This window comes from Sapajus apella, unplaced genomic scaffold, assembly GCF_009761245.1.
Source record: "Sapajus apella isolate SASKATOON/1434 unplaced genomic scaffold, GSC_monkey_1.0 scaffold28, whole genome shotgun sequence".
In the NCBI taxonomy this organism is placed as follows: domain Eukaryota; kingdom Metazoa; phylum Chordata; class Mammalia; order Primates; family Cebidae; genus Sapajus; species Sapajus apella.
Window position 1 is genome coordinate 12429700 of NW_022436968.1, and position 16262 is coordinate 12445961.

The following is a 16262-nucleotide window of genomic DNA, read 5'->3' on the forward strand; positions in this document are numbered from 1 at the left end:
ATTAAATAATAATGTAATCCAAATAACCTAGGCTGTAGCCTGTGGGCAGAAATGAAGTCATTGGCATTAACATCCAAATAAAGACAGTTTTTTGTAGTTACAGCCTGCTCATGCAGGACCTGCTTTCAACTCCCAAGGCTCTCTCTTTGTATCCACATATCTTCTGAAGATGTCTTGTAGGTATTCAGGGGTCTTTGTGCCCCCTCACTAGTGCCCTTTCATGAATGGCTCTTCTGCTGTTACCTGCTATGAGGACATTCTCTTCTGTGCATTGGAAGTCAGGTTGCTGCTAACAACCCTGAGCCCCAGGCCGTGACCCTAGTCTGTGGAGGAGCAGGTAAAATATCACCTACTTTAATATTTTTTTTTCCTGTCTCTTGGGCCCTGTGACAAGACTTCTTGAGACTCCTCATGCCTGGAATGAAACACAGGCTCTCCTAGAGAAGTATACTACGTCTTTCTGCTTTCAAACTTCTTTCCATAGAGTTGCTACACCAGTCCATTGGCTAGGCAGGAAGGATGGTAATTGTGCTGTCACCTCCATCCTCATTTCTTTCCTCTCATTAGTTTCCAAGTTGAGCGTATGCACATGCCCACCTAGTCATATCTTTTCCTTCTCCTTCTTGCCAGATCTTAAAGCATTTATGGATGTCGACTCATGCACAGAGATAATGGCAGTTTTAGTTCAACCAGTTGTGCAAACTGCAGTTCAGTGTGGATCAAGTAAAACACCACATTTCAATAATAATGAGGTTGTTGTGTGCCATTTATTGTAAATTAAGCCATATCCTCTTTTGGGCGTTGTTATTTTAACAGTGTTCCCTACCCACAGACTCCGCTGTTATAAACATGCTTCCTTCCACTGAAGACTGTTTTTTGACACTCCATCTCTGAATATGTCCTTGGATGTGTGTCTTTCTTGTTTTTGACTCTGTGCTTATTGTTTCAGTTTTCTTCTCATTTTGGACCTATCCTTATGTTGTGTTTCACCAGGCTCTCACAGTCCCTAATTTCTGGGGCAGTCTTGGCTACCATCAAATCTAGCTCAGCCTTCTGAGATCTCAGCCCAGATCAATACCTTTGCTTCCTACTGACCTGGGAGTGGATAATGGGCAGCTTGGATGTAGGATGGTATGAACTGATTTATAAAATTAATATACATTAATTCCTCTCATTTCTGTATAGACCCCATATAAAGGGCATTTATTATTATTATTTTTTTTACATTATAGAAGACTGCTTGGCTTGGTAAGAACTTGCTTCAGGGTAGTTTATCTTACTCATTTGGGAAACTATCACTGCACAGTTTTCCTTCTTGTGTTTATTTTCTGACCTAATGAGACAGAGCAGTGGTGTTAAGCACTGGCTGCACATTTTAAATTACCTTGAGTGGTTTTTAAAAATATACCCCCACTCCATTCTGATAAAATAAATCAGCATTTCTATAGGTGGTTCCAGGACATGGACATTTAAAACAATCTCTCCAGGTGTGTTTAATATGCAGCTGGGGCGTAGAACCACTTGGATTAGAGGAACGAACGTACCAAAACAATCACTTGCTACTTAATTTTAAATAGTGGTTCTATGTCATACTAAATAGCCTCCTTTCTTTCCAGTCTAATCTCTTTATAGATAAAAGTATTTAAAGCATACTTAACCCTCAATTCCTCTCTAAGATGGGGTATTTTGCACATCTGGAAATGAGATAACCAGTCTATAATGTTCTGTAGTTTACAAATGAAGCCATTAATTAGGTTTTCAAATCTCATTCTCCAAACTCATAAAAATGTGTAATTCTCTCTTGAGGCTCTTTTCATTTTTAAATAAATGCATTATAAATTAGCAAACCAAAGGAATATGCATGAACTGTAATTCACATCCTGTAAATTTCATACTAAATCAGAAAACTCATTTTTCTTCAGGATATAATAATGCTGTACTCTTCTTGTCTACTGTCATTCACTCAATTATATAGGAGTTGTTTTTTTTTTTTTTTTTTATATAGGACGCCTTTTGGTTTTTTTACCCAGGCCGGAGTGCAATGGCGCGATCTCGGCTCACCGCAACCTCCGCCTCCTGGGTTCAGGCAATTCTCCTGCCTCAGCCTCCTGAGTAGCTGGGATTACAGGCACGTGCCACCATGCCCAGCTAATTTTTTGTATTTTTAGTAGAGACGGGGTTTCACCACGTTGACCAGGATGGTCTCGATCTCTTGACCTCGTGATCCACCCGCCTCGGCCTCCCAAAGTGCTGGGATTACAGGCTTGAGCCACCGTGCCCGGCCTATATAGGAGTTAAATACTTTGAAACCCTCAGGAATTGTATATAAATATTAGAAAAAAAAACATTTTGCTGTATTCACAAGAATCAAGTCCTAAAGAATTTCTTTTGGAAAACAAAAAGTATGACAACACATTCAAAGGGAGAGAAAAACAAGGAATTATTTGTATTATGATAACCCCCAAAAAATTTTTTTTTAAAGTTATTGTAAATGGTTGAAAACCAACTGATGTTATACAACACAACAGGCCTCATTTTTAAGGATATTAACAGGCATGGCTCCTCCTGATATTTCTCCTGAGGAGAGTTGATAGGTTGGAGAGTAAGAACGATGGAGTCTCTGGCTTTTGTGTTTCCAAAAGGCTCAGCCTCTGGGAGGAGATTATATTAGGTGCTCTGAAGCAAAAACATTTGACAGAGAAAGTTATTCTTTCACTCTCAAAGCAACATTAAGGGAATGGGGAGTATCAACTGCAAATAGCAAAAGCGTCTCCTAGTTATGAAGGAGCTAATGATTTTAAAGTCACAGAGAGAAGGATGGATAGCCCCTCTTCTAAGATATTACCTGGAGATGTGGAAAGATATGAGAGGTTGGTAGAACCCAAGATAGGATGGAAACTGCCTCCAATTTTGAGGCTTAAGAGCCTTGGGATGTGGTGGAGCTTCAGAAAGGAGATGGCTGCTTTATGCATCTGGGCAGAAGGAGCACAGAGAGCCTTGCTGATGGACAGTGTACTGGATATCTGAAGAATCATATGCATTGAGGACAAAATGTGTTCTTCTTAATCCTCTGGCAGTATGTAGGCACCCAGAATTTAGAGCCCCAGAAAAACTGGAGATGCGGACTCAAATGAGCTAAGATTAAAGTTTCCCATCCTGGTGAAATGGTGCTTAAAATAGAAACTGAATTTCAGAAAAGGAGGAAAATTATATTTGTGTATATGTAACTTTGTGGAATTAAATCCATAGCATTACATAAGACAACTCAAAAGGAATATGAAAAACAGGAATCTTATTATTCTTGTTCTTCTAATGGCATTAAAAAATCTTGTGGCTGAAAAAGGCTTGGATTTATAACATTCTAGCCTCTATTTCCTGTTTTAAGAGCTTTATAAAATGTATTTCCTCTTTTTCAAATCCTTGTTCTTACTCTTTATTCCAGTTCAGCATGACCCAATTTGGATGGGGGATAACAATAGAACATAATTTTGTTCTTAAAGGAAGGTGCCAACTTATATTTTTGGCAGAATAATTTTACACTTATATCTGGACAAATTTATAGATGCTGTAATCAAAACTGAAAAATTGCATGGAATAATAGATTTCAATCAGATGTCTACAAACAATAAACAAAGATTGAATGACTATTTGTGAAATCATTTTAAGCTTTAAAAATCAAGTAACTGAAATTCATATTAATATAGAAATGTGTTCACAGTTGGGTTCCCACAGACTCAAATAGACTCATTTAATTGCTATTAAATAAGTATACTTTAAAGTTAATAACTTCTTTATTTTATGAGATTCTCTACTTGGCTTATTTTCCAGCAAAAATCCCAGCAGAGTATATATCATGTTACTTGTGTGTCAGAAGGAAATTTTGATAAAAGGAAAAAATATTTTGTCCTATTTAATAGGTAATTCAAAGTGATGTAAAATCCTCCAGTGTCTTAGAATCTCAGTGTTTTGCAAAGAGTATTTCCTCATGCCAAAAACCTCCCAGGATAGGAAATATTTCCATATAGGTAATCACTCTGTGAGTGGCTCTGACAGATTCTGCTGCATTTTGCTCTGCTGCCATGGTTTGCTCATGTTACTCTGCTGTTCTGGTCATTTTGAGGCATGACTGGCTGTACAGCCCTCTGCTTGTGTGGGTCACAAAATGTCGTCTCAGAGCTTGTTCTTTCCTCATCTTCTGAGGGACCTATAGCATTTTTCTGGGCCTTCCCAGGCATTTAAATTTCACACATCAGTAATATTTCCCCTCAATCTGAAGGAATTATTATGGTGTTATAAATTTTCTATTTGGCCAAGTGGCATATTAATAAAGCTAACCAATTATAATACTGCATTCTTATCACATTGAATACATGGATATTTTAATCAGATATATATAGGAAAATTATAATTGCAAGAGTTAAGAATGTAGAATTAATTTAGCCTTAGGAAGAACTTGTTATAATATCTTCCCCTGCTCCCACCTTTTTTTTTTTTTCCAGAGGAGTCAATGACAACTTAATCATTGACTGGCACTGGATGAAGAACTGAAATTTGAGAGTCACTGATATAGATTATGCCATTTATTGTGGTCAGTTTTAATACTGCCTATAATCCTAACGTGGCGTCAGAACAGAGACTTTCTTTGAGGTTTGTCTTCTCTTTGTAGGGCATTCATTTGTTTAACAAACACAAGCCAGGCTTGTGCTCTGTTTCAGGAACATAAAGATAAAAGTTCCTGCCTCCTGAAATTCACAATCTGTAAACAGAAAATTTTTCAGTTGAATCCTGTTGTCACTGACTCATGTTCCCGGAAATAGCCATGTATATCTAAGACACAAAAAAGAGAAGTGCAGTGCATGCCATCTTTTAAAGCAGTAAACATATTGCCAGTATGCAGAGAAAACTGTCAATTCTGTCTTTATTAAATGATCATGTACGTCTATTCTTTTTTTCTTTTTTTTTTTTTTTAAGCAGAATCAAAGTTCAACAATGATTCTTGTGTAGATTCTTTGGCCCTAATGTTCTTTGACTGCCATTATATTGCTGACCTTCCTTGTCAAACTTTTTTACTTACTCTACCTCCATTCTGAACCAAAATGTACTATAACAAGTTTATCCTAAGGCTAAATTAATTCCACATTCTTAATTCTTGCAATTATAATTTTTCTATATATATATCTTATTAAAATATCCACTTATTCAATGTGATAAGAATGGAGTTAGTATTATAATTGGTTAACTTTACTAATATGCTTACTTGGCCAAATAGAAAATTTACAACATTATGATAATTCCCCCAAACTGAGGGGAAACATTACTGATGTGTGAAATTTGAAGTCTTTTCTCCTTCTTTCTAATTCCTTCCCTTGGTGGCATTTATTTTCAGTTTTCCCATAATTTCTCACAAATAATAAAACTCAAATGTAACAACAAAATGTCCATGACATTAGAACATTAAGCAGGCAGCACAGCAGAAATGAGAAAGAAAACAGGATGAATGAAATATTGGAGTTTCTTTGCTGCTAAAATTGAACTTTGTCAGAGTCCTTTCAAGGACATATGAACTTGAAAGAAAACAAAAATAACAAGCTTTAGGTATGAGAGTTATACTATGATAAGGTTATATTAGAAACAGGTGTTAGGTCCTAAGAGAACATAAAGGGCTAACATGTAACTGGAGGTGTGCAGGTTTTTGGGGGCAAGTGACACCTGAGAAAACTACATTGAGTGAGAAGGAGTGAATTGATGATGAAGATGAGTAAAGACATTTCAAGAACATGAAAAAGCCGATACAAAGGCATGGAGATATGAGAAAGAATGCTGCTATGACTCAAATGAAGAATTAACCAGAATGGGAGTTGTTATGTTCTTCACAGGGGAGGCCACCTGCACTGTGTGAACTGAATAGGCCACATGGAAAGTTCAGGGGATCCCTAAGATCACCCTAATTGCTGACATAAACTGCAAATACTGGGATCCCAAGACCACTCTTAGGTTCAATAATTCACTAGAAGTGCTCACAGAACTCAGAAAAGCTGTTATATTCATGATTACAGTTTATTACAACAAAAGATATAGATTCAAATCAGCCAAAGGAAGAGGTTCATACAGCAGAGGGCAGGAGAAATCCAGGTATGAGCTTCCAGTTAACCTTTCCTGGTAGAGTCTTGCAGACAGTGCTAATATTTCCCTGAAACAATGTGTGATAACATGTGTGGGGTATTGACAACCAGGGAAGCTTACTCAAGTCTTGGTGTCCACAGTTTTATTGAAGCTTGTCCATGTAGACATGTTTGCCGTATGACTGATTTTAGACTCTGGCCCCTTCAGAGATCAAGTTGATATCATGCATCTCAAGGCCCCAACCATAAATTACATTGTTAGTGTAGGATATTTCGCATGGTCCAAGATTCCCAGGCACACAAAAACAGTGTGATTAGGCAGGACCCACCAAAGACATAGAGGTTACCTCCAAGGAATGGAGGGCAGAGGTCAAACCTCTGTTTGGGCAAGATTAATTCTTTATCCCACACCATATAACTTTTAAATTCCAGCTATATTTCCTTTGGAGGAAGTTTGGCATAAGGCATCCCTCCCTGGATGAAACTTTTAAATTACAGCCATATTTCCTTTGGAGGAAGTCTGGCATAAGGACCTCCCTCTTGACTCAGTCTTCCACTGAGATCTAATGGATCTCAACCTGGTTGCACATTAGGCTTATATAGGGATAATTAATGTTGCTAATGTTTTAGTCCATACCTGCTGTCCCCAGAGATTCCAATTTAGTTAGGGTGGGGCAGGTCCAAGACTGGTATGTTTTAAAAGATCTGCAGATAATTCTAATTTATGGTCAAATTTGGGAGCTACTTCATGAAGTAGCTGGGAAAACTCTGCCTAGTAAAGATGCTCTCTGGAGTGTGATGTCCTCTCCTAGAGAGTCTGAATAAGACAAATAATTGGCTCCAGCAGTGGATGCAGATAAAGATGTAGTCTCAGGAGAAGCATAAACAGAGAAGCTGAATCAAGAAAATGATTTTCTGTTGGAGTTGCTGAGGCATCCAGACAGGATTGTCATGAGACTTTACTCAACTACTGCTAGGTTGATTTTCTGGACATACTGTATCCTTACAGTGGGTATCTTCTATCCGAAGTCGTCTGTCTTTGTGATGTGCCACATGGATGAGTTTACCTATTACTCTGGCTTCTGCCCCTCACTTTCTGGGGCAGGTTAGATAATTTTTTGAGCCCTAGCTACCTCACAGGTAAAATGGGGATAATAGGAGATACCTCATAGCTTGCTGTAAGATTATATAAACTTCAGTGTTTAACTTTTGTATAGGCTCCAAAAGTGCCAGCAGTGTGTGATCCTCAGCACCTCATTGAGATAGGTGATCAAAACCTTATTCTAGCCACTGTGCCAAATTGCTGACCTTAACACATAAATGAACTTAATTCTTACAATATTCCTATGAAGTAAGTGCCATTATAATTTTTATTTCATAGCTGAGAAGGTAGGACTTTAAAAAAGTTAAATAATTTATTCAGTATTGTTCATAAGTGCTATGGTATGAATGTGACCACCAAAGTTTATGTGTTGGAAACTTAACTCCCAAGGCAACAGTGTTGAAAACTGAGACCTTTAAGAGGTGATTGGGTCTTGAGGGCTCCACCCTAATGAATGGATTAATGCTGTTATCACAGGCCTGAGTTAGTTATCCTGGGAGTGGGTTTCTGATGAAAGGATGAGTTTAAACCCTTCTTCCTTCTCCCTCTCCTTCTCTCTGTTTCTCCCCCTCTCATGTGTACACATGCATGCTCTCTTGCCTTTCTCCCTTCCACCATGGTATGATGCAACACCAAGCCCCTCATCAGATGTGGGACCCTTGATATTGACTTTCCCACCCTCCAGAACCGTAAGGAATAAGTTCCTGTCCTTTATAAATTACCCAGTCTTAGGTATTCTGTTACAGTAACAAAACAGACAACAACAATGGGTTATTTTATTAGTAATGCTACTGATAACACATGTCAGGATAATTATATTTAATTTTACTAGGGAAATTGCTTATTTAGCATGTGATAACATACGGTCTTACATTGTTTTTGAGTTCTTCCTAAGTGTTACAGTTTTATCTTCCCAATAATATTTTAATTGTATTGTCCCAATGAGATATAAATAAGCAGCACTTACATTTTGTTTGTATCTTGTACTGCTTTTGGAGCAGGACTGATCTTGTCATTTTAGCTGGGTTCTGAAAACCCAGCTTGGCAAAGATATGCCATCATATACCAGGAGGGGTCAAATGGTTCAAAATTATTAATTGGAGTCTGAACAGAATTGTAGCCTACTTGCTTTTATTCAGGAGACTTTCACCGGACCTTACTCCCATGGAAGTAGAAATGAAATGAAATGAAATTTATGTAACAATTTCACGCATTCTCAAATCATCTGTCCTAATTACTTAGTCTTAGGAAATGGTGAAAATGGCAGCATGCATTTGGATTCAATTACCAATGAATTTTCAGGAAAATAGAATATCCTAATTTACGAAATACTCTGATTAACAGAGTATATAGGAATTATTTATTCTAAAAGTATCATCAATGTTAAAACTATACAGGACATTTTACTTTGTGTTTGATAATTCATAAATCATTTTTGTTTCATGCTATGGTTTAGGATAAGAATTGTGAGCATCTCTTTAGTTATAATAATACTAGGCTGGGCACAGTGGCTCATGCCTGTAATTCCAGCACTTTGGGAGGCCAAGGCAGGTGGATCACTTGATGTCAGGAGTTCAAAACCAGCTGGGCCAATGTGGTAAGTCCCGTCTTTACTAAAAATACAAAATTAGCTGGGTGTGGTGGCACATGCCTGTAGTTCCAGCTACTGGGTAGACTGAGACAGGAGAATTACTTGAACCTGGGAGGTGGAGGCTGCAGTGAGCTGAGATTGCACCACTAGACTCCAGCCTGGCCAAGACAAAGTGAAACCCTGTCTCAAAAAAAAAAAAAAAATACATAAGCCGGGTTACTTTAAATATTATGTAATAAAGTGATAACTTACATAAATGTAGCAAAGAAAAATGTTTTCATATTATATATGCAAAAATGAAAGATCAAGTCATTTGAAAAGATAAAGAATTAAAATTTATAGAGTTTATATGATCTTTATATTAGATATTTTTTACATTCATTGTAAACTCTGACTCTTACAATAGCTCTATGAAATAGCTATTATGTTATTTTACAGATAAAGAAAATGCATCTTAGAGAGATAGTCCTAGGTTCCCAAACTTTTTCAGTGCAGTGTTCTTAGTATCTCAGGAATTTTTCATACCACTCTGCCTAATGGTGCTCCTAAAAGTTTCCTTTACTAAGTTATTATTTCTAAAATCTTAATAGGTACTTAGGTTCTAACAACTTCGTAGCCACTTGAAAATAAAATATACATAATTTGAAGCTAAAGTTAATATTTTAACTTCATTCTTAAATAACCACAATTACTATCAGGATGTATGTGCCTTTCGGGCACTGCATGGCTTTGCAAACTTTACATCATATGGGAAAACACCACCCCAATTTCTTGTTTTACATTGAATTTGAAGTTGTACTTGCTTATTATACGAATTTCTGAAAACCCAGCTTTGCAAAAATATACCGTCATTGAAAGGAGTGTGGTGTGATCTAATGTTGACCCTGTTTGCACTGTATTGGAAAAATGTTGATTATCACTGTGTTGCTCTTGAAAACTTAAAATATCCCATGGCACTCCTTGGAATATCTTGGCATACAGTTTGGGAAACTCATAGTTAAATGATTTCTCAAAATGACACAGCTAATAAGTATTGCAGTTAGGATTCAAAACCATAGTGTGTTTTTGCATTCGAGATATCTTAGTAACTGAAGATATTTGATCTTTTATTCACTAAGACTTTACCACTGTACTATTCAATGGAACCCTATTTAAAAACAAAGTATATTAAAACACTATTTAATGATGTTATTTGAACTTATACACAGAAGAAATAAATGAATCCTTAAAAATTTTTTTCAATAATATAATTTTTAAAACTCATAAAAACAATTTGACAAATATAAAAAATAGTATCATGGATGATATTTTTCCCTGATAACAGAGATAAAAATGCTTTAATCTTTTATATAACATTTAAATCAGGACTATCCAATTTGTTACAAATTTCAAATGTGGAATTCTCAGGTAAGATTTGTATAACCACAAAGCTGTGCATTTAAAAATATTTCTTGTCCTTCAGATTCACTGTAAAAACTTCATAGTCAAATTTTTTGACTATGACCTTTTATTATCTTTCAGCCTCGTGAAAAGATAAAAAAACTGCAGAAATGAATAAGATTGGTGGCTTATGGAGGAGGCTGATCTCGCAAGTGGCTTTTCCAATCTCTCCCAAATAGAGGCACATGATTCATCTTAGAGGAAAATTTTATAAAATAATCTCATTTCTGTTCAATTTAATTTTTATGTAAATATTCATATTGGTCCTGCTTTGTTTTTATATAAGTCAGTTGACATTTTGACAAATAGGAACAGAAAATATGTGCCTACTTTTTTGCTTTTCCCCATATAGGGGCATCAATGAAAAGAAAAATGGTGTATCATGAAAGCCACTTTCATTCTTGCCTTGCAAGATGATGAATTTACATATAGATTGGAGTGAAATACATGATGCCTTTACTGTACAAGGTGTTTTTTGTTATCATTTTTTTTCCTGTTTTCATAGTTGGATATCATTTGATTGCACAAACAGAAGGTTTCAGTGTCATAGCCTTGGGTGCTCAAACCCAAAGAAATTTCTACTGATGCATTTGTGTAATGAGAACTTACATACTGGAAGAATAAATATGCTGGATTTATGAGAATTAGGTATTAGAGCATGTTTATTTTTTACTCCAATCGGTTTCTGAACCATAGTCTATGAAAAGTTATTTTAATCCATGAAATTCCTTCACTCATTTTTTTGTCTTGAATACCTGTGAAATTGATATCTCTGTCTAAGCAACCTCATTAGTCTTAAATACATGATTCATAAGGACTGAATTGTTAAATATTATGTTCATTAAGAATATAACCTTTCTATAAATAAAATTATTTTGACAGATTAATTTGTAGATTTTTCTGAATATTAAAATATTGTATGTATTTGTTTTGGATGAAATTAATACTGGGCTGGAGTCCTTTGTGATGCAAAGCATATTTGAGTTGACACTGTCATCTGATTAGGGCACCTGGAGAAAATGGAGCTGTTGGTTTGACAGAGTTCAGTGTTGAGGTTGAGATTTTGTCAGGAGGGCATGGAAAGTGTTGAAGCAGCTGGCCTAGCTGTTCTTGTTTGGGAAAAGTAGTGATTTGACCAAACATCTTCATTTACTTATATTCAACTTTGTTATTTAAAGCTGGTCATCAGTTTTCAAATATCATTGTTCTTTATTTGCTTATTTTTGTGCTTTGCAATTCTTTTGCTTTCAAATAGACATAATTTTTTTTCTTCATTCTTTCTTCAATATCTATTTCCTGGCAATGTAAATAGTTAAATGTTGAAATAATTGCTAAAGGATACTGCAAAAGCACCATCTTTGAAATCTTTACCAGTAAGACAGTTTTTCTGGGATTATTTTAGGTCATAAATTAAGGCAGAAGGTTAAAATTGCATACTTTTCTGAGAGTCTACTAATCCCAGGGTTCTGAAATCTGCTATTTCAAACAAAACGAAAAATGAGTTGAAATTTAAATTTACAGACGGTTGATACTGGTTAAGAAGATTAGTTTGGTGAAAAGTGTGGCAAAGAGGAAATACTGTGCCTTGGGGTTATTTTGTTTATATGCATTCTACTTTCTTTGCATATATATTTGAGATGTTTTGGGGAGGGTGGTTTCTTCTCTGAAGTCACTTTTTTTCTATTGCTATTTTGAAGCCCATTTTTCCTTGTTTCTCCTGCTCTACTCAAGTGGTGAACGGTTTGGAGTTCTGTGTGGCTCAGGTGCTGAGTTTTGCTTTGTTATCAGCATATCCAAATGGCAGTGCATGAAATTAACCCCTGGCATTTTGGTGACACCTTTGTACTTGCTTTTCCTTTTTTCTGGAAAGCTTCCCCTTTGCTGTCAGTATGTGGCCTTTAATTCCTTCAGAGCCATTTTCTCATGAATACTTTCGTTTTCCACTATATTTAGAAATGCAACACATCTTCACTCCTGAAACTTAGATATACAATTTTTGTTTTATTAATTTCATGGTATTTATGACCTGCTGGTATGATACATAATAAACTTACTTGTTTATTTCCTGTCTTCTTTTTCTGTATTGTAACATCCATACTGCATGGATTTTTGTCTGTTTTGTTCATTGCTGTATCCTCAGTAGCTATAAATATTTGCTAAATAAATAAATGAAAATTCAAACCCTGTTTTTTTTTCATTCATTCAATTATTTAGCAAATAATATACCTTGGGGAGGCCAGGCACGGTGGCTCATGCCTGTAATCCTAGCACTTTGTGAGGCCAAGGTGGGTGGATCATGAGGTCAGGAGTTCGAGACCAGCCTGGCCAACATGGTGAAACCCTATCTCTACTAAAGATACAAAAAATTAGCTGGGCATGGTGACATGCGCCTGTAATCCCAACTACTCAGGAGATTGGGAGGAGGTAGGAGAATCACTTGAACCCAGGAGGAGGAGGTTGCAGTGAGCTAAGATAGTGCCATTACACTCCAGCTTAGGTGACGGGGTGAGACTCTGTCTTAAAAACAAGCAAACAAATAAATACTTTGGGGAGTAATTTATTCTTTCTGTGACAGTGCTATAGTTATATTTCTTACCTATGTTTCACAGTCGTAATAAAGTCAAATGTCATTAAGTGACTTTCTCATTAATTGAGAAAGTCACAGGAGATAAGTCTGCAAATCAGATAGGCCTTGGAAGCATTAAAAATATATGAGAGCTCGAAGATGTGACATCCTTGAGATGTTTTAGTGTGTGTATGTCCAGTTGTGTTTAATTGGAATTTTGATTCTAAAATGTAATTCCCATCACAAGTACAGTTCACATTAACATTTAATTCAAAGCTACCCCTTCCTCTGTTTTTACTCCACCCCTGGTGAGCAGCTCTGGTTTTGTGGAATACTCAGGGACACAATTTGACTATGATGCTTTGGTGAAATTTAGAAGGGGATAACAGAGAGGTTTGAAAGTTCTCCCTTTACTCTGGATCAATGGATGGATGACTTTTTGTATGTTATGTAGCTGGTATGGTTATGTAGCCATCAGGTTAGTGGAAACAAGCAAACTTAAATATCTTAATGACTTAAAAAGCAGGTTTATTTCTTACTCTTATTTCATGAGGCCATCCGTTGGAGATGTGCTCTACATTGTCCTTACTTAATGACTGAGGGAGAATCCATCCCTGTGTTTCCACAGTTATGAAGGAATTTAGAAAAGGGTATGTAAACTCATGCTTTAGCTTTTAAAGCGTCTGCCTGGAATGATACCTCTGCCTGGAATGACATCTCCACCTGGAATGACTTCCATTCACATCTCATATGCCACTACTAATCACAGGATCACAACTAGCTGTGAGAGAACAGGTAGTGTAGGAAGAGGAAAGCAACAGAAATATTTGGTTAGCAGGCCTGATGGGTAGTACTACAGGTGGGTTGGGCTTGAGGTCACCTTCTGCATTGGAGGGGCTTCTTGTCATTGGTAGGCCTAATTGGACCAGGGCAGGGCCCAGGGCAGAGATGGCTTGAAATGAATTGTTAAGGTTAAATGCTCTCAGTGTAACAAAAAGGCTTACCATAGGGCTTATTTTATACCAATGTGTACCACTAACTATGTGCAGTTGTTATTAAAAAATCTGTTGATAGATTTTGGTGGCCGGGCGCGGAGGTGATTCCACACTGAGGAGAGCGCGGCGGCCGGGGTGGTAGTGGCAGTGTTCATGTGCTCGGGTCTGAATCGCTGAGGGAGGAGGCGGTCGAGGAAGAGGTGGCGGCTGTGGCGGTGGTAGTAGCGGTGGCGGAGGAGGCGGGTACGAATCAGCTGCGGGCGGAGACATGGCCAACATCGCGTGCAGCGAATCAAGCGGGAGTTCAAGGAGGTGCTGAAGAGCGAGGAGACGAGCAAAATCAAATAAAAGTAGATCTTGTAGATGAGAATTTTACAGAATTAAGAGGAGAAATAGCAGGACCTCCAGACACGCCATATGAAGGAGGAAGATATCAACTAGAGATAAAAATACCAGAAACATACCCATTTAATACCCTTAAGGTCCGGTTTATCACTAAAATATGGCATCCTAATATTAGTTCCGTCACAGGGGCTATTTGTTTGGATATCCTGAAAGATCAATGGGTAGCTGCAATGACTCTCCGCACGGTACTATTGTCATTGCAAGCGCTATTGGCAGCTGCAGAACCAGATGATCCACAGGATGCCCTAGTAGCAAATCAGTACAAAAAAAATCCCGAAATGTTCAAACAGACAGCTCGACTTTGGGCACATGTGTATGCTGGAGCACCAGTTTTTTAGTCCAGAATACAGCAAAAAAATAGAAAACATATGTGCTATGGGCTTTGATAGGAATGCAGTAATAGTGGCCTTGTCTTCAAAATCATGGGATGTAGAGACTGCAACAGAATTGCTTCTAAGTAACTGAGGCATAAAGAGCTGCTGATATAGTCAAGTTTGCCTCTTCTGGAGGAGCACCAACATCTGTTATTTTTAGGATTCTGCATAGATTTCTTCTAAACTGGCATTCTTGCCTAATGATATCTAGGCACCATTGGAGACTGAAAAAAAAAAAAAATCCCTGCTCTGTAAATAAAGCTAATTAAACGTCTGTGTAAATTTAAAAAGGGGAAATACTTTAATTTTTTTTCTTAATAGTGTAAAAATTCCTTGAGCTAAGCTAAAACCATGGAAGAAACATGCTACTTTAGTGTTTAGCAGTGTACCAAGACTAGCAAGAGTTTGCTTCAGGATTTTGTTGAATAATTAAGATAATATTTTGAGTGTGTCAGGGCCATTCAAATCGTTGGTGTTGCATCACAGCTACCTTAACTGTTTTAACACGGATCCTCTGTGCCTGTGAATTTACTTGCATGCTTGTACTTGACTTCTTAGGATGGGTAGCTGGAAAGACCACCATTTTAAGCATTTGAGAATTGTTAAATAGGAGATTAACTCAGAATTGAAGATGGTGACCTATTCAGAGCCTTTTTGTCCTTGTCAACAGACTGGGACCTAATGTCTTTCCCCTCCCCCCTTAACACACACAGCTAATATTCTAATGGTAAATTTCTCTGTATTTGGTGAGGAAATGTGCTGAGGGACATTGTGTATCCCTTGCTTCATTTTTAGGTTGTAGGTTTGAAATGTTTTGTCCCAGTTCCTCAAATACTCTTACATTTTCCTAATGTAAAAATGGAACTGCCAATTTTATTTCTCTTGTAAAAATAGTAAATACTTGATGTTACATTATTCTCAGGTTTAATGAAAGAACCCAACTTAGTTTTTCAATGAATTTGACACTTATTTTTAAAATGATGACATTTTTCTTTGAGAACTGGCAAGGATGCAGTCAACTGTTTCCAATAATTTTTAGCCTGATTTTGGAGTCTGTAGGGATTGCTTTATTGGATAACTTCAAGTCATTCTTGCTTGCACTTCCCATATTGACACATGAAAGCTGTGTTGGTGTTTTATTGTACATACTTCAGATGCACATAGGAATAGAAGTGTGATATAAATCTAGCTTTCTTTATGATGTTTCTGATAATATGAGAATTTAAAACTTTACCTTCTCTTGTACATAGACTATTTGTATTAAATTTACATTTCATTCTAAGTTCAAAAAAAAAAAATCTGTTGATAAATAGCCCTTGCCTCAAGCACCTGAGTGCACCCCACTACCATTCCATTGAATGCCTGTATTCGCCGAGACCTCCCATGATCCAGCAATTAATGAGGAGCATGAAAGGGCAGTTTAGGACCTAGTCCAGTGTTATGACCACCAACATCTATTTTGATTGATTGGTAGGTCTCTGTACTAAATGAGATTATTAATTAAGTTGGACTATGTACCCGTTTAAAAACAACTTTTAAAAAAGCCTGCAGTTAACATATTATAGGTCAGAAGACTAAGTGTCTAATTAAATATCTTTCTATAAGAAGTGTTCCTATAAAAATGCCAATACTGTTTATAAATTACTTTTGGAAATTTGTTTTGTAAT

General features: G+C 36.8%; 1 pseudogene across 1 annotated transcript; it reads left to right on the forward strand.

Moving 5' to 3' along the window:
- Positions 1-13901: 13901 nt before the first annotated feature.
- Positions 13902-15877, forward strand: LOC116561075 (annotated as a pseudogene). The gene has a single exon (XR_004273278.1). The product of XR_004273278.1 is annotated as a ubiquitin-conjugating enzyme E2 K pseudogene (transcript).
- Positions 15878-16262: the final 385 nt, after the last annotated feature.